A 20,195-nucleotide genomic window follows, 5' to 3' on the forward strand; every position below is an offset into this window, starting at 1 on the left:
AAGTTGTTGTCCTTTCAATCTTAGTCGTGGAGGGTGCCATTCAGCTTCAAGTTGTTGTCCTTTCAGTCTTAGTTGTGGAGGGCGCAGCTCAGCTCCAGGTCTAGTTACCGTTTTCTAATTGCAGTGAGCACAGCCCACCATCCCTTGCGGGAGTCAAACCGGCAACCTGGTTGAGAAGATGCACTCCAACCAACTGAGCCATCTGGGAGCTCAGCAGCAGCTCAGCTCAAGGTGCGGTGTTCAATCTTAGTTGCAGGGGGCGGAGCCCCCCCATCCCTTGCGGGACTCGAGGAGTTGAACAGGCAGCCTTGTGGTTGAGAGCCCACTGGCCCATGTGGGAATTGAACCAGCAGCCTTCGGAGTTAGGAGCATGGAGCTCTAACCGCCTGAGCCACCGGGCTGGCCCTTAAGAAGTTTTGTTTTAATCTTCTAATACTTTTGGATGACACAGTTGAGGGTTGTTAAAAATAATCTAACCCATTACCAGAAATGGATTACCACATACGCGTTTTTTTAGGTGTCCCTGTTAATTCACATGCACACCAGATTTAGGATACTATTGATTAAGCACTTTGCAAGTATAATATGTAGAACTATGAAAATTAAATAGGTGGAGACTCATATTTTAGGAGGGAGAACCTAAGAGTCCTTTAAAGTCAGTGGGTAATGTTCATTTCAGTTTAAACATACACACACACACACACACACAAGACAAAAACTTTCTTTTCTTCAGTTAACAAAAGGATGAAACAAAATATTTTTGTGTTCTTTGGGGCTTTTGAGTTGGCCAGATATGTTTGTGGCTGTAAGAAGTTGAGTGCTTACCAATGTGGGAAATTCAGGCTTTGTATGAAAACAAAGTGATTACCAAAACACTTACTGATGGCTGCTTAGTACCCGAATGACAGAGGACCACCCCCCATACTCAGGAGCTGTGACACGCCTAGTGGAAATGTATGGTTAAAAAAAATCATGTCAATCTTATTTTGAAGTAGCTGAATCGAGTAATTTTATTTATTTAGGATTCAATTTTTTTTTACAGTGAGCTATTTTTCTAATCTACTGTGTGTGTGTGTGTGTGTGTGTGTGCGCGCACAAAGCAATTATAATGTGACATTCTCCGGTTTAAATCTATAGGTGAGATGTAAAAGGATTTCATTTAAATATTTTTTTCCTTCCATTGAAAACAAACAAATCTTTCTTGCCCAGTTATTTTCTATTATATTTACACACTGTTGTAGCTAAGGAAATGGTCATTTTTCTTAACACTTACCAAATAACTGCTTGCCACTCTTCTTTAAGAATGTGGTTTATCATGTTGCTCTGGGCTTCACAAGCTAGGAATTAGGTATTTAAGTATTATAGGAAGATCAAATATTTTGGTAATTTGCAGTAGGCTTTTGCTGTGATTCTTGGATCTTGAGGTTAGCAGTTTCAAATTAGATATGTCTTTACTAGAATAGCAAAATAAATGTTTTAGAGTAGTGTGTCAGAGACGTGGCAGAAGGTGAATCAAATTGGTGGAATGGTGAATGGATGCTTAACAGCTGGTACTTTTGTCCCCACTCATATTGAATTTTGTAGTTGACAAGGCAAAAGAAGAAATATATTAATAAATGTAGTTGAGCTATAAAAGTGAAATTTTTGCCCCTTAAATGATTTGACAACTCTGTGTGCTTCGTAACATGCCCATACATCGTACTTTGGTTTATTATGCATTAAAATCAGCACTGATGTTTACGTTTACGTTTGCACAATGTGTCTAGGATCATTGTCAGCTGAGATAGTCACTATAAAGTCAAGCTGGAGTTTATTCCAAACATTAAATAATTCAAAATGTTTTGAATTGCAAAATTGAGCATGTTAATATTTATCAGCCTATAAACATTTACCACATTTTTACATCAGCAATCTAGCCCCTTTGTTATGAGAACATGAACAAGTTCTCTTCCTACACTTGTCTTTTTGTTTAATGCACTTTTTTTCCTTCTCTTGACTTGCATCCTTGTAGTAATTGTAGCAGCAACTGCTACAAACCAATAGCCACAAAACTCTTTTTTAGTTGGTTTTGTTTCACAGACCAATCTCTGAGAAAACAAACATGATGACTTCTTTCCAGGGCTACCTACATGTTATCAGCTTCTAGGCCTTTTCAGAGAGGCAGGCATTTAGTTTTTAATAGTTCTAGAAAACTCCCATTTGGTTTGTTCTGCTGTGAGACCATCACTAAAATCCCCATTGGGGTTCCAGCATACTATAGCTGCAGCCGGGAATCTGTTAATAGAATTTATTTAATACCGAGATATAAACTTTGCCATCTGCCCATTAAAAAAACAGATGAGACTTCAACTAAGCAGGTGAAAATTTGGTAACTCTTCTAGGCCTTATTGAAAAATGTGATGTAAAACGCTGACAGATCCCATTGCGATTAGATAGATATAGGATATGCAAGTATGCCATGTTCCTTTTGAAAAACACTAGACAGAAGTTGCTGTTAAATATGCTTTGGTGCTAAACAGGCCCATTTGCCAGAGTGTAGAAGATTTAGCTTTAATGTATTAAAAGTACCGTGTTCTTTTTTCCCCATATCCCCTTAAATTTGGGTGACTTCATTGCATTTAGCATGTAGTGTGCATACTACCACTGGATTTCTTTAAAAGAAAAGAGACCTACTTATTGTATTATCATTGTAACTTTAAGTAAACATGGGCTAGATTAAAGAGTAGTAAAATTATTCTAATGTTTCTTTCACCTTTGTTTCATCAGAGTGAGATTTAAATAAAAAGTATATGTTCCTCACATATCAGCTCGGAGTTATGATTCTTTTGTAGTAACGCAAAGTCCTATCCAAACTAGCTTAAGCAGAAAAGAGAATTGGCTTCCTTTAACTATAAAGATAAAGTATAACACTGGCTTCGGGCTTAGCTAGATACTGGGGCTCAACCTCTTAGCTGGACTGTTTTCTTTCTGAATACCTGCTTTTGGGACCGGCTTCTTTCACAGTTTCTACATGGTGACAAAGTGACCAAAATAGCTCTTATCCCCACACCTCCATTCTTGCCAACATTATTTGCAAATGTTTTATAGTTTGTCATTGTCAGAGTCCCTGAACCACTTAGGAATTTTATATGCATACGATTGTGGAGTCATTTGCTCCATGCGTTTCAGGGATGAAGTCCCCCCCTGAAGCACTTGAACTAAGAGTAGATGTTGTCTGTTCCATGTTCTATAAAAGCAAAGTAGATGATATGTGGGCAACTCACACTATTTCCTCAACAAAAATAGGATGTGTCCCATTCCTCCCCCGCTTTTTTGCCACTGTCCTACCATTCTCTATTTCATGTGTTAAATAGTTGGACAAGCTATACCGCAGTATCTTCCACTCATAGGTCAAGAGACAAGATTGGATCCCTGTAGTATAGGATATGTAATTTTAGTCAAGACTTTTTCCTGCAGAAAGTTCAAAAATTTTGTGGCGAGAAGTCCATTTTTCTTAGTAAAAAACTTTAAACTTTCTAGTTAAAGAACTAGTAGTATTCGAAATTAAGTTTTATGCAATGGTGAAATAATCAACAGTCTCTTAGGTTGCTCATTTCCAACATCATGTTTTCTCCTATTGGATTGTTTTGCTTTCTTATAGTGAAAGCAAAAGGGGTTGTTTGTGATTTAGGAATTTGTAATTAACTCTTATTGTAGTATAATATAAGAGATTGTTTGTGATGTAAGTATTTATAATTAACTCTTACTGTAATATAAAGTAGGTGAATTATCACCAGCTTAGAATTCTCCTTGTATGAATTAGTGACTATTTTTTCCTACAGAAATTGTTTAAATCCTGGACTAATTGTTTCTGAGCCATTGGCCATCCTGTATTCAGGAGTATTCAGGAGTGGGTGCACATTTTAATAATTAGTTCAAGGAAAACATAATGAAGTTAATCCATTGCTAATCCGTATGTTTTGGAACATCTGATGTTCCAAAGCAAGATACAAATATGGGTTTATATATTCTAAACCAGGTTCCTTAGTTAGCATAAATAAATGAGAGAAATCCTGGTAATGATCTTAGTTCTTGCCATTGAAGGAGGAGCTAGCAGGAGGCAGGAGACTTCTGTGCCATCCTCTGCAGTCTGAAAATTTTGCTGCTGCTGCACTATATTACAGAAATTGATTAACACACATTAACAGTTATTTTGATGTTATATGCCTGGTTATTTTACACAAAAATATTTGCAAATCATTCCTTGGAGAGTGGAATCACATTTTAAATGTACTGATGGAGTTGACAGATTTAAACGAAACTTGTAATAAGTTTTCAGTTTTTTGGATCCTTTCACCACATGAATAATTGACCTGTTTTATGTTTTGTCAGTCTGAAAAAAAGCCACCAAACAAAGACAAGTTTGTGATTTGGGGAGTTTGGTGACCTGATCTAGATTTCAAAGAAAGGAATATTGCAATTTGTGAACATATTTGTAAAACTACCACAGTGGTCATTTGATCAATATGTGAGAAGAGTCCATCCAGTTGGTATCTCCTAGCAAGCTATAACTGATTAAGTGATGTTTTTATATTGATGGTTTTTATTTTTTCCATTTCACCATAAAAATCCTATATAATAAACTGAAGGAAATTACATCTTTTTATATTAGCATCTCATCTTTATTTGAGTATCTATCAGTAAGTCCACTGTTGAGCAGAGAGCTAAAGTCCCAAACAACGATGTCATTGAACTTGTAAGTTGAGGAAATGAATATTAATGATACATCCATCAAAAGATAGTTTTATTCATGCACTTTACCAAAGTTCCTGTCCATAACTTAGTTCTTTTCCTGACTGTTCATTTTCATCATGATTTAATGAAGTCCCATCTAACTTTAAATGACCATCTGATATTTAGCAGTAGTATATTGACAAAAAGGTAGGAGTCTCAACCCATTTAGTGAAGAAATTCTGCCTTAAATCATTTTGGAACAAACTAGGATTTAAATGAAAAATACTGAGGAATTGTACAAATTGATTTTTTTCCCCAAGGATAATATGTGAATAGTAATTCCCAAGTTTCTCCTATAGATGACTGTTTTGTGTTGTATCTGGTTCTTCAAGACGTCTGTCACTGAAATGTACCAGTGTTGTAAACCATGTTTCTATGGTTGAGAATGTCGGATGTAGATTCTTTGGTTGAGGATCTTTAAAAATAAATCTAGATTGGTAATTTGTATCTTTGCCTATGGGAGTCCTACTACTGTCAGATGGCTACTTCTGTAAAAGTGCTCTTTACCAAATTATGGAATTTGGGTATATAGTGGAAACTTTTAGCAGCCACAAGAAGACCAAGTAATGGCAAAGTGTTAAGAATTGGAGTTGAAACTGCTAAGGAGTCTATACCTATTTTAAAGAATGTTGCAGAAAATTGCTATTTACCTAACTAATACTGTTAAGCTATGTTGATGTAAGAAATGTCCAAGCCAGTAGAGAATTTTTATGAGTTTATTTGAGCAAAACTGACGATATATGATGCTGGGAAGCAAGATCTCGAATGCTCTGGAGAATAACAGTTTTGCATTTTCTTTTATGCATTTGGAATTAAGGAAGGAATTTAAGGAAGATTACACAAAGGTGGGAGAAAGCAAGGTAGGGATTGGATTGTAGGATAGTTAACAAGATTATGTACTCTGAGGGTGGTTATGCTTTCAAGGGGTATTACTTCTGGTATTTCAAAAGTGTGTTAACCTAGACGCACAAGAACTATGGACAGGGCTTACTTTAAAACCTTTCACTAAAGAAGCTATAGGTCTGGGGCGTGACTACGCACATGACCTGCCCAGTTAGGAATTTATGATTTATTAAAACACCCATTTTTTGTCCCAAAATTGTTTAACAGTTAGTGTAGGAGAATCTGAGTGTTGATGTCACAGTGTTTTATTTGGGGCAAATTATGCTCAGAAAATGAGATTGTCTTTGCCAGTAATTTATTTGACATAGCTTCACTGTGGGAATTATAATTTATACTCATATTTCACAAGCCAATAGCATACAGGATTATGTCTCTTAATAAGCCAGTAAAGAAAGAACATACTCCAAAGCAATGATTAATTATGTCATTATTCCAGGCAAAGGAGAGATGAAAGAAATAAGGTGCAAATTTAGTTGAGGTGTACCGTCCTACAAGTTGATTCTCCGTAGAGTCAGTCTTTCCAGCTAAAAGCTGAGTGAGTATCGGCTGCTGGCTTAGGCCTCTCGCTTCTGGGGCACGTAGCTAGCGGGTTACAGCACTGGTATTGGCAGGCAAGGGGAGCTGCTCCGAAGGTTCTTACTGAGGTACCCTTACATGGCCTGCGCCACTGCCTGCAAGTAGTAACCTCGCCAAGGCAGGAACAGATGTCCCTTCTCTTCCAATAATGATCTATACTCGTATTTGGCATATTTTGTCTTTCTTATATCAAATGTCCAAGTACTCTTACCTCAATGGTTCTTAAACTTGGACCCACCTGGAAGCCTGGTTAGAACACAGATTCAATAGGTTGAGGGTGAGGGCCCAAGAATTTGTAAATGATAATATTAATGCACTTTGAGAACCACAATAGCTTGTATGAATGTTTTTACATGTTTATCAAAGCCCTCCTTACTTGAGTATTATTTGAGTTTACAATTCATCTTAGTGTAGATAATTTTTGTTTATTATTGTGCAATGTATTAGGTGCGCAGGAAAATGGAATTTTCATGTGTAGTTTTAGGTTTAACCTAATCCTTAAAATTTTCTTGCTTATATAAAGCAGTTCATAAAATGCATTTTGCCAGCTCAGAGCAAACTAAAAACTATTTTTATTACCTATAATAATTAACCTAATTCAGGAAAAAGGAGCAGGCTTAGGGGAAAGGCTAGCACTCAGTGTGCAAGCTCAAAAATTGCTTCTTTGAGATTAATATTACCAGTTTCGATACAGCATTTAAAATTGTTTTTAGAATCCTGGACCTAGTTACTCAAAGCTAGAGCTGAGTTTGTAAGAGTTAAATAGATTGTCTGTTGGATTCAACGTGAATATTTCCAAGGTTGCTCTAACTTCAAACATTAGATTAGCTTATTTGAGTAGTTGGAGATGTATTATTGTGCAGAACCTTGTAGAAGTAGCTAGAGAGAAATACAGAATCCATCTCATAGATGAACTGTCTTTCAGCTTCTCACATCTACTGCCCTTGTTTGATGTTATGAGAGCATAGCATTCCAAAAGCTAAGTTTTTCTACATTGTACCTTCATAGTATAACTATAAAGAGATTTCATTTAAATCCTTAAAATGTTGTTTTTTTTGCAGAGAATTGCTGCCAAGCTTATTCCCATCTCTTGACTCTTGTCTTTGTCTTATTTCAAAGACAGAGCTGTTACCCAATTGAGCCTTGAATTATAAAAGTCCAATATTTTTGAAACCTTAAAATTAAAAAAGATCTTCTTTAATTTAGAAAATTCTTATGTTTTAAATTTGGGATCTATCACATTTTATGGCCCCAAATAGCATATTTGTTTTTTGGCAGCTTCTGACCTGCCCGTGCCAATGAAAGCAGCACCATATGGTGTGACTAGGAAACCCACACCCTTGGAGACAATTGCCTGGCATAAAGCAGAGACACTGCTCCCCATATGCTTAACCTTTTAAGCCAAAATATTGACCAAGATATATTAAGATTTGAGGACATTATGGTATCTTATCAGTTGAGTCTCACAACTCTTTTCCTACCAGTTTTAACATTTGGCCACATTTTGAAAACACATACTCAGAACTTCATGGAATATCTTACCTAACCTCAGAAAGAAGCTTCTAAATGACTATTGCAAGAAAGGAAAGTATGTACCTTTCAGAATACAGTCAATAAGTCTTTCAGTGCCCCTTACATGCTGGCACCCCTCCACCACTGTGCCCTGTCTTGGTAATTATCCCTTCCTCTCTTACTCACCCCACTCTCCTGACCCAATATCCAGAAGGAAAAGAGTTTGCAAATACTGATCTTAGGTGTTAGTGTAAGTATTGGAAGATAGGCTGAAATTTGTATTAATAGTTCTATGTGATAGAGTTTAGAACATGACAAGTAGAAGGGACTAATCACTGTTCCTCTCTCATTTCTGTGTGTTTTGTCCTTTGTGTCCAGTTATGTTTTCCAAGTAACTGCCCTCTGCCTGTTCTTTGTTTTATGCTAGAGCAGTCATTCAGTTCATTGTGACCTTCATCCAAATGTTTCTCAACCTTATAAAATTACTATTAAGGGTTTCCAGTATAATAGCTAATTCTCCTGAAAATAAAGGCACACAGGTAGGTTTTGTTTATCATATAGATTATGTTTATTAGCTTTTGTGGGGAAGGATGAAACTTTACCATTCTAGGTTCTTTCAGCTGGTCTAATAATCAAATAGACATGAGACAGATTAACAAGAGAAAATGACCTAACTGAATTGCAGACGTACATATGGGAACCCCACACACATGAGAGGTTCAGAGACAGAAAGGGAAAATGAGGTATATGTGACATTCTGAGCTAAGGCACCTTCGGACTTCAGGGAGGACGAAGGTCATTCACAGGATGATAAGAAAAACATGTTTAGCAATTAGAAATTTGCCCTGCCTTATAGATAGGTCATTAAAAGTTATTTCTGATGATAACTCTTGTTATGGGCAAGACCTCTAATTTAAATTCTTTAAGCGAGAGGTAAAAGTTTCTTGTCTCAATTGCCTTCAGGGCAACATAATTCACATGCCAAATTGGCACATCTTGGGGAGGCCTGTTTTGAACCCCTTTACTTTCAATAACCTTATTCAGTTATTCTTGAAACAAATACTGAGCACCTACTGTGTATCAGCTGTACTAGGCACTGTGTACACAAAAAAAATGAAATTGGCAAAATTCCATCTTCCAAGAATATATAAGCAGGTTTACTAGAGAGAATACAGTATACTACGGTTGTATCTTGAGGCAGCTCATGAAATCACATTTTCTAAAGACTCAAAGGAAAATATTAAATTCAACATTACAGAGAAGTACTTATAAATGTTAGTGCCTGGTCTGCCAAAAAAAATGCTTCAAGCTCAGAAATTTATAAGGCTGGTTCAAGCTAAGTGACACATAACTGAAAAATTAAATATGTCTTTAAATATGTTATTTCTAAAATTTGAACATCTAATAGTCGTGTGGTGTTTCAAAGTTGAAATTTTGAGAAATTATATTTTTAATTTGAATGTAGTGAAACATTTTGTTAGTAATACAGATACCTTATATTTAAATATTTTAGAATAATAATCTACAGGTACTTTACCTTTCGAGGTGCTAATAGGAACATAGTTTAAATCAGTGTGTGTCAGCAGGAATGTTTTTGGCATTATGAAGGGACCATTTCTCATTGTGCAGTACTGTCTTGTGCATCAAAGGACATTTATATTTTTTATAGTCATATCAAGAGTTGAATACCTGCTTACAACTGTTTGACCCAATAACATTGAGGAAGCTTTTATTACGTATAAGTGAATACCAGTATGTATTCCTGATTTACTATTTTTAAAAGCAGTAAATTATAGTTAAGACATTGCCCTCTAAATGCCATGTTGCCACCCAAGTCCGTATGATAAATAAAAGTGTCCCTTCACATTTCCAAATGTACCTGATTAGGAATTAACCGTCTGCTTATTATATGACACCTTTGTTCTCTGTACGTCTGTACCACATTTTACCTGCTGAACTTGGAGGGTTGCCCTGAACTTTAATAAGTAAAACATCTCTCTTTTCTTTTTGAAAAATAGAAGTGAGTACATACTTAGATGTCTAAAGGAAGAGTTTCCAGCTTGCCTGGTGAAGGCACTTATAATTTTGGTTATTATAAATTTCACCAAACGCTTTCTCACGCTAGAGACAGTACCCACATCACAGTGTGGAAGATGCAATACTCCACCTAATCTTTTCATTTTAAGTTTTATTGAAGTATATTTTGCATATCATAGAATTCACCTATTTCAGATTTACAATGGTTTTTAGTGACTTGACTGAATAGTGCGACCATCACCATAGATCGGTTTTAGAGCATTTTTATCCCTCCAGAAAGATCCCTTATACCCACTTATAATTAATTCCCATTTGTTCCCACACTTAGACTGTACCTATCTCCTTTCTGCCTCTAAATTTGCATTTTTGGACATTTTATATAAATGGAATCATCAATATGTGACCACTCCCTTCTTAAAATAGTTCCTGTGACTTTCCTATCAGTCGGTCCTTAGTCACCTCCTCTATCAAGTGCTTAAATGTCATGCTTCTATTCTCACTCACTCGCGGTCATTTCACACCTAAATGGGATGATTCCCGCATCTCTATCACCAGCCCAAAACTTTTTTCGGAGCTCCAGACACTTAATTGCCAACCGCATGTGTGGGGGATGTTCACGGGCACCTCAATCTCAGCATCTCTGGAACTGAGTTTAGTACCTGCTACCCCACGCCCACTGGGCCTGGATTTCACTTCTCAGTGAATGTACCACCATCTACTTTGTCCTCCAACCTGGAAACCAGGACAGCCATCATCCTTCTTTCTTCTTTCCCCACTTTCACATCTAATAAATTGCCAACTCTGAAGTCACCTCCTAAATACCACATACACTCAACATTGTCAGCCTGAATTTAAATGATATAAGTACACCGTGTAGTTTGAGTCAAGAATCTGTAGAGGGCAAAGTCAAGATCATGCCTTAATAGGAAGTGTAGTAAATTCTCATTCCACCAGCAGTTTTAGGTTTTGAGATTCACAAGAATAAACTCTGCACAGTTTTAGTAACAAGATAAGTATCTTTAACAAGTTTCAGATTTAATTTTATTATAATTTAGTTTTTTTTAAGTTTTATTTTTTTATTAAAGTTACATGTAAAGAATCAGTGGATCCTATAAAGTTTAAGACACATAGCAATTTGTATTACCCTTATAATTATTTTTTAATTAATATTAAAGCAGATTCTTCTGGCTTTCACCTCCCCTCTTTCTTATACTGTAAGAAAAGTTTTCTACTTTCTGTAGAACAGAAGCATAATTTATAAAAGTTTTCTTTCTCACCAAACAAAACTGCTACTGACATAACAAATTGAATGTCTACTTGCAGTGGTTTGACACAATTAGTAGAGGCAGTTTCCTGTTTAGTAAGTAAATACCACTATTTGCATTTTCCCTTTACAAAAGAGTAAAGTTCCTTTTTATTCTTTCATTTAGCAGCAATTTTAGTTGAATAGAGAGCATTTTAAGTTTTATGCAGAATCTTCATTGACTTAGACTTGCAGGGTCCTGGGATCGTGGAGACTGAGTGGAATTGGTGAAGAACAGAGTGGAACAGGGACTAAAATTAGAAATGCATTATCAGATTCAGCAGAAGCCAGCAAGAATGTCTTCTGAGCAACTATTGAGAAACTAAGAAGGGAGTTTTTCTTCCTAAGAGATGGCTTTCCCATTATTTCCCCTTCCCTTTTGAATTATTTTTCCATTTGTTATCTTAGGGACATAATCACCTTTTTGCTCTTTAGTTCTGTTTTCTTTTTCTCTCTCACTTCTCAGTCCCTCTCCCTTTCAACATTTCTTCCTCCTCAACAGGCCCAAAAAAAGGCAGGTCCTTTCTGTCCTTTACAAGGGATTGACTGATACTCAGCTGCAGCCATTGCCACGCACCTCACCCTCACTGCCCAGGACCCCTCTGTCTTCTAACTTTCTGAAATAAGTATTTGAAAGAAAGAAATGAAGCAGAATTTACTGAGCGTTCACATGAAATTGATTGGTTTTTACCTTATACGTATGTTGTAACCAGTTTATATCTAATTTTTAGACATTCTTAAAAGGATGTGTTAAAGGAATTTTAAAGAGATAAAAAGTTTTCTTTTTTTTTTTCCTTCAGATCTAATCCATTGGTGTTTATTCGTATGGGATTTTTTTCTTGGTCATTTCTAAAACTTCATTTGAAGGATGAACATTTTCTCCTGGGGGAATTGGATTTAAATAAATAATGAATTTATTTATTTTCATTAGTTTCATAAAGGTGAATTCCTTTAGAGGTGTGCAGAGGAACTCCAGATATGTAATTTTTTCCCCCAAAGTTTATCCTTTTCTTTTTTTTTTTTTATTGGGGAATGTTGGGGAACAGTGTGTTTTTCCAGGACCCATCAGCTCCAAGTCAATCCGTTGTCCTTCAGTCTAGTTGTGGAGGGCGCAGTTCAGTTCCACGTCCAGTTGCCCTTTTCAATCTTTAGTTGCAGGGGGCGCAGGCCACCATCCCATGCGAGAATCGAACCGGCAACCCTGTTGTTCAGAACTCACTCTCTAATCAACTGAGCCATCCGGCCACCCAGAAATGTAATTCTTGATAATCCTTTTCTTCCCCATCCTAGTGCTTTTTCATCAAGAAACCAAAATAGTGGCCTTAATTTTCTGAGACTAGTCCTTCTAGACATCCTTATTTAATAATTTATTGTTCTGTCGGTTTGAAGTCATTGCACAGTTGTCTTGGTCTTAATTTGAGTTTTTGTTAGAGAATTGATGTTAAAATTTAAAGGTCCGAAAAATAGATCAGAAAGGAAAAATTTGGGAAAAGCTGTTTATTTTCTTGTGACCCCAGTGACTGCCAGTTTGCCTTTGGAAACCTGGAGGTCAGTTAGAATTTCTGTCAACCAAGTGACAAATGTATATAGAATGCCACTGTGTCCCTAGTATTGTGGTAGCCCAGGAAGGCTGTGACTACTGCCTTCCAGGAACTTCCTGAAATGTAGCTTATCTTAAGAAGAAGAATTCTACCAGAGACTGGGCTTCTTGGGATCAACCAAGAATTTACTTCAATAGAATTCTAATATTTTCAGGAGAAATTTCTAAATAGATATCACTTGAAGCTAAATTTCTGTCAACAAAATTATTTGTGCCTTTGCCTGCTCTGTGATGTCATAGTTGCCCCAAGTAAGAATTAATTAAGAACATAGATTTGAAATTTTTATTCAATTTCAGATTGAAGAAGGTGTCCCTTGGCAGATGTTTTCAGAATGGTAGAGATGCTAAAGGGCTTGCTGTGAGTCGGGTTCTCATTCAGCAACTGACATTGAATATTGACTTTAAAACTGACTTTTTCATGCTTAATTCTTCTTTTCTAAAAATACAAGTTTAAGCTGTCATCAGTGGATTAAATGAAATTATATATATCACAAGAATACAACTTTTGGTATAAGAGACAATTTCAATGGTTCCTCTACTTGGAAGTGGATATTTTTCACAGATGTAAACTATTGTGTGAGCTGGTAATTATATTATTGGAGTTGTCAAGAGGGATTCAGAAAGGTATGGCTCTAATTTTTATGGGAGAAAGGTTTGAAAAAATATCATTTTCTCTTTTCACCATAGTTCACATTGAAAGCATTCTAATGGCAGAGCATGGGATTAATGATTGGCTTCTCCCAAATCTTGCACGAGTTACCTGGTAGAATAGGATCTGGAATTAACAATTGCACAGTCTTACCCAGTCCATTGCTCTCCTCATTATGCAAAGCCAATACACAGAGGCAAGACACTTGTGTTGTAACTGATCTATTTTGGTGGCAATTAATTATGTAACTAGATCTACTTAATCTTAAATGTTAAGGCGAGGTGATTAGTCATCTTTGGGAAAAGAATCTGCTGTTTGTTTTATCTGTTTCTGTTTTTTTTTGTTTTTTTAGAGAGGGTGTATAATTATATTAAATAAGCTATTGGTGAACCAGGGAACAGGTTGAAGAGATAACTTACATTTATGGGAATTTGTTTTTGTTTTTAATTGAGGGTACTACCACCTACAAGAAAGCAGGGGAACAAAATAAAACCAGAAAAACTTAGAAATTTTTAATGGCCCCAAAATGAAATAAGAGGCAGTTTTAAACCAGGGAAATCAACTTTCTATTCTTATACACTGTTCCTTTGTTCTGAAAGCAGGGACAATTTTAGTAACCAGTTGAATAAATTATGTTGTTAAGTCATGAATATTGAAATTACTTGTTCAGTGTCAAGCCTTTTGGAAAGGAAGTATTCACTTCTCTTTCTTTTCAAGCTTCATTAACTTGCTCTTAGGCCGAAATTATCCCACATTATGTTTTAAAGTGTGTTTTTGGTAAGTTTTAGGTAAAGTTTAAAAATTAAAATTCTGGCTAAAGGTTTTTAGGAAGTTACTTAATTAGATAAAATGTTATAAGATATCTTAGTGTGAGTTATGTCCTAAATTTTTGTTCACAAAATCTGTCATTAATCACATAAATTGATTTGTGTATATAATTATGAATTCTTTATTTTAGTGGCATAACAGGCCGCCAACATTCATAATGTTAAGATTCTTAACCAAATGACTCAGAGTAGACATATACATGTGTACAGTACTGTTTATAACCTAAATGTGTATATTAAATGTCTTAGAGTGTTGCATTTTATGGATTTTATTTAGTACATATTACAGAGAAGATGTGTCTCATGTAAATGCTCAAAGCTTTTCTTCCTGCATCCTGAGGTAAAAATAAGGAACATAATTGACATAAACAGGAGTTAAGTTCCTATAGCACCTAATCACTGTAATAACATTGAGTGAAACGATGTTATGTGAGGACCTGCTGTATGGCCTTTTTGGTGAATTTCTTGCAAAACAGTTTATAAATGTTAGCCACTTTGGACTGAATAATATTGCTTTAGGTGCCACTCTTGTAACATGGGCACCAAAACTGACTACCCAGGCAACTGGGCAATGAAAAACAAGGCCTTTTATCCCTTTATAGCTGTGTGCTTGCCATGGTTGGGAACCAAGTGGATAGACCTGTCCAAGATTCTTTCCCTTGGGGTTAAAGAGGAATCTCACCAAGCTTTTGATAGAATGCTTGACTCGTTTCCTTCGCCCATAAATGAGGTAAAAATGCTCCCCACCAGCACCAAACTGGATTCCAGATTTCTAAGTCATCTCCTAGGGAGAAAAAATGAGGTAACTTTTCCCTCCTGCTGATAGTAGGCTCTCATGAGGATGACCTAGTCCCAGAGAAACGCACTCATTCACATTGTGAAGGGGGAAATGAGGCAGAGTCTTCGCAAGGCCGTAACTGGATTTTAAAACACGTGTCATTCCCAGACAGCTCTACATTTCTTGACTATTGGACACTCTCAAATGGGAAATTGATGAAAAGGTTGACTGAGCTCTATATGTGCAAAGGAGTAATCTCCAAACAGTCTTTTGAGGATGACCTGTTTCCTACAGTTTATAGGTACCTGTTTTTGATTTATAATAGTCAAACAGGGATGAAAATGGGGAAAGAGTTCACAATGTTGCTTATAGGAGAGAAAACTACATATTTTTGTAGTTTACATTTTTATAAACTTTAAGATTTGTAGATCCATAATCCAATATGTAGCCTTTTGCCATAATGATGTAGTTTTTATTTAATAGCTAAATTATGATAGTCCCCACTTATCCGCAGTTTTACTTTTCAAGGTTTCACTTACCCACTGACAACTGCGGTCCGAAAATATTAAATGGGAAATTCCAGAAATAAACAATTCGTAAGTTTTAAATCGCACGCCATTCTGAGTAGTGTGATGAAATCTCATGCCATCCTGCTCTGTCCCGCTCGATATGTTGAATCATCCCTTTGTCTAGCGTATCTACACTGTGTATGCTACTCACCTGTTAGTCATCTGGTTATCTGATTGACTGTGGCAGCATTGCAGTGCTTCTGTTCAGGTAACCCTTATTTTGCTTAATAATAGACCCAAAGGGCAAGAGTACTGCTCCTGGCAATTTGGAAATGCTAAAGGCAAAGTGCTTCCTTTAAGTGAAAAGGTGAGTGCAAGTACAATAAGACATTTTCAGAGAGAGAGAGACCACACTCACATAACTTGTATTTCAGCATATTGTTATCATTACCTATTTTATTATTTTTTACCTTTTGTTGGTCTCTTACTGTGCCCAATTTATCATAGGTAGGTATGTATGTATGTATGTATGTATGTATGTATGTATGTATAGGAAAAAACATTATGTGTGGGGTTTGCTACTATCCATGGTTTCAGGCATCCACTGGGGATCTTGGAACATATCCCCCATGGGTAAGGGAGACTACTGTACTATATCCTTATTTGGCATTATTTCCTGCTCTGGCCACAGAAAATGATAAATTATATTAATATTTGATATTTCTGTTTGGTCAGTTTAACTAGTTTTAGAGTTTTCTTAAACAAAAGTAAGATGTAATTTCTGAAAGTAAATTCTGGGGTATTAACATCTTCATGGATATGGAAAACCTGTCATGAGTCAAGAGTTGCTCAGTCTTTTTTTTTTTTTTTTGTCAGTGATTAGGTCCAGTAATTAGGCAGATTGCTGTGTGTTTTCATATTTTCAGAATAGGGGTATAACCTCACTGAATATGAATGAATCAGTACTTGACAGAGCTGAAAATCTTGCCAGTATTTTTATGTATGATTAAGTATGCTATCTGAACCAGAGCAGAACTGTTTGCTAATTCCCACTGTTATATATACACACATATGTATATACACATGCACACCTTTTGACTTTATTAGAATTAAAGGATATTGAGGGTATTTTCATTTTAAAGGTCCAAGAGGCAAGTCTTGACCTCGCCATAGCCCCATCACTGTCTTGCATTTATGTGAGACTGTCCAAGAATCAGGGATAAGTGGGCCCTAATTTGTCGGTGGGGGGGTCGTACCTATCTATCTTTTACCCGTTTTAAAACTCAGCATGTTCCTATAGAAGTAGCTATACATTATTCTTGGCATTTAGTTTTCAGGCTGCTTCTCTGAGCTTTGCCTAAAGGAGTGTCCCGGTGGGTAGTCTGCTCCAACACCTGGGACCGGGAACAATATGGCAACGGCAAGAAGCCCCTGCACTCCTACCTTTTTTGTGGCCAGATGGTCCTGGTGCTGGACTGTCAGTTAGAAAAACTGCCCATGAGGCCCGGGGATGTGTAATTGGTGCTGCCAAATGTTCCCGCAGGGTTTGTAACACTGAAGACGGGAGACTATCTTCAGAGGCCTGAAGGCACTGAACAGTACAGGGAGAAGTGTGCGGGGTGGGGACTGCTACTCTTCTTAGCTGTTCCAGAAGAAGAATGCTCCTGTGGCCTTCATCGTGAATGGAGGAGTAGTCGAATTTGGCCAGGGTTTTGGAAAAACGAATATATATGCTCAGAAACAAGAGCTTCCCAAGAAGGTGATGATGACCAAACAGGCCAAAGACATAGGCAAGTTCAGCTCTGTCAGTGTGTCTGCTTTTAATGAAGAGGAAGAGCAGACTGAGGCTCGGGAAGTTGCTGACCCGTGTGCACAGAATGCCAAAGTGATTGAAAACAACCATAGGGCATGAGCAGAAGGAGTCAGCAAGAGCCACTGAACTGGAAGCCAAGAAAGTGAAAATGAAGGGGACCTTGATTGACAGCCAGTTCAAAGGATCAGACCAGAGGCAAACATTTAGATCAGGAGGAAAAGAACTTTTTCTTGATTGCATGGACTAGTTCCTACCTTTATGCCCCAGCACAAGGGCTTACACTGCTCCCCATTGATTCTCCTACATTCTGTGAGGTCTTTGAGTCCATCTGACCGGCTTTCTAGAGATGGATTTTTCTAAATCTTTCTATATATAGGTCTTCTGTACTATTTTTTTGTGCATTTGTTGTAAACTTCTTCAGCTGTGTGGAAATTATGTATAGATCAGTGCTTGAGTGTCTCTAGTTTCTGAAGCTGTTCTTATTCCTTCAAAGTTAATAAAAATGTTTAAAGATTAAAAAAAAAAGATGTAACTATACAGTATTGTATTTCCCAGCTGTTACCCTACCACCCACTGGGGAAGCAAACAAATAAATAACAGTAAATTAAATCACCATTCTCTACACTGTGTTTAACATAACATATTAATTTGGATTATAGGAGATTATTATTGGACCAGTGTTCAGATTTTATTAAAACTTTCTGATTATCCTATCATATATTAGAGATGCCAAGTATATAAGCCTAAAAATGGTCACCTCGCTATACTCAGTTCTCTGCCATCTGCACAGAATGTGCCTTTTCCATCTCACACCCCCATCTTATCCTCCTCAACATACAGCATCACAGCACCAAATTACAGCCTCCTTTTAAGGTTCAACTTAAATGTACTGTCCTCCATTAGACTCTCTGGTTTCCTTTCTATCATCCTACTTGTAGAGGATGATGGTACTTTTTCCGTTCTTTAAAATACCAGCACCCCTCACCACACACGCACACACACACACCAACTCCATATTCAGCTTTGCATGATGGTTAGGTATAGACTCATGTTTTATCTCCTCTACCACACTAATTTACTTGAGAGCCAGCATCTGTATTCTTTACTTTATACCTTTTTAAAAAAATGTTATTGGGGAATATTGAGGAACAGTGTGTTTCTCCAGGGCCCATCAGCTCCAAATCGTTGTCCTTCAGTCTAGTTGTGGAGGGCGCAGCTCAGCTCCAAGTCCAGTCGTCTTTTCAATCTTAGTTGCAGGGGGCACAGCCCACCATCCCATGTGGGGATTGAACCGGCAGACTTGTTGTTAAGAGCTCGTGCTCTAACCAATTGAGCCATCCGGCCAACCCTATTTTATATATATTTTTTAAAATCTCCCATTGGACCTGTACAATAAATCCTTTTTGAAAAGATGGAGGAATTTTAAAGAATCATGCAAAAGAACACCTCTTTAGTGAATCAGAACATTGTTGGAGGGCATGAAGCCTATGTTGATCACTATCGTTTTGGAAAAACAATACTTACCAGCTATTCCTTGGTGCAAATAAGAAAAATTCATACTTATTGAGCCAGAATGAGGCACTAAGAGTAACTCAGTTATGAGTCTGATTGAGGGTTAAGATTCAGTTTATACTTGCTCGGGGAAAGTTTATCAAGTCTAAATTAAGACTGGGTTTATCTGATCGTTACTAACTATATTATATTGAGTTTGCTTTTTTGGTGGGCAGGAGGGGAGTGGTTTGAGCCATGTTAATAAGTGGATTGCTCACATAGTTGGGCGTTTACTGAGTTCTTGATGAATAAACTCCCAGAAGAATTTACTCACATCTTACAACAGAATGTCTCTAATCGGAAGGAGGCATCAGGTTGTTTTCCAGTCTTCAGATTTTTGCAAGGCCATGAAAGCACAGATACTGTTGACATTTTTTGTTTGTTTGTTTTCTCCCAGGTGATTAATAAACAGTCTGTTGTCACTTAGTTTAGTACCAGGTATGAGCTGGTGGGTAGTTCAGCTTCAGTCAATGCAACTGTAGAATGTTCCATATTTTAGATACAATACAACTCCCAAGCATTTCTATTTCAGAAACTGAAGCAACTTCCAAGGTAGTTTTGTGAATGCTTTAATTTCTCACAGACTAATTAACTCAGCCTGTTCACCTCCGGGAAATCATAGTTTCAGACTTGTACTTTCTGTAAAAACAATCCTCTTAAATGAATGTGATGGTTGATCTAATTTGACCAGCACAGAATGATTAAGATGAAGAAGGAAACCATGATCATAATACGCAAATTGCCAGCATTAAAAGACGTGGAATTCAATAAATATTTCTATTTTTATATTCTACGTCTCAGATTTTATAGACTCATAAAGCTAGAAAGAATCTCAAGCATTTTAGATTGGTGTTTCTTAATTTTTTCTTGTCTTATGGATCTTTTAGAAATTATGATGACAGCTGTGGATTCTCCTCCCAGAAAAATATACTTGCACACAAAAGTTTGTATTCAGATTTAAGACAGTCTCACTCCTAAAGTCTGTTTATGGATCCTAGGTGAAGAAATCCCTGTTCTAGTCCAAAGCCTGTCCTCAGGGTCTGGAGAAGTTTGAGTGACTCACCCCAAATCACACAGCTTCTATAGCTGAATACTTCTCTTAGTCTATTGTTCTTCCACTATTCTGTTCCTTTCTTTAAAACCCGTTCTGAATTTACAAAACACAAAGGAAGGCTAGGGTTTTAAGCCTTAAAATCAACTATTTCAGCTTTAGCTTACCTAATGAGGAGATTAAAATACAGTAATACCCAAAACATTTAAATCATTGATTTGGAAAAGCCAAAGAACTAAGCCAAGTTTTTTATAACTTGCTGTGGTTATTCAAGGGTTAATCCAAGATCCCTAGTTGATCTAATTACTCCATC

The 20,195-nt window shown here is 36.8% G+C and overlaps 1 protein-coding gene and 1 pseudogene across 1 annotated transcript in view; both read left to right on the forward strand.

Moving 5' to 3' along the window:
- GLG1 (golgi glycoprotein 1) overlaps nt 1-20,195 on the forward strand; it is a 99,556-nt gene that overhangs the window by 31,053 nt on the left and 48,308 nt on the right. The gene's annotated exons all lie outside the window — the stretch shown is intronic.
- Nucleotides 16,097-17,535, forward strand: LOC109459159 (STING ER exit protein; annotated as a pseudogene).

Source organism: Rhinolophus sinicus, linkage group LG11, assembly GCF_036562045.2.
Source record: "Rhinolophus sinicus isolate RSC01 linkage group LG11, ASM3656204v1, whole genome shotgun sequence".
Classification (NCBI taxonomy): Eukaryota; Metazoa; Chordata; class Mammalia; order Chiroptera; family Rhinolophidae; genus Rhinolophus; species Rhinolophus sinicus.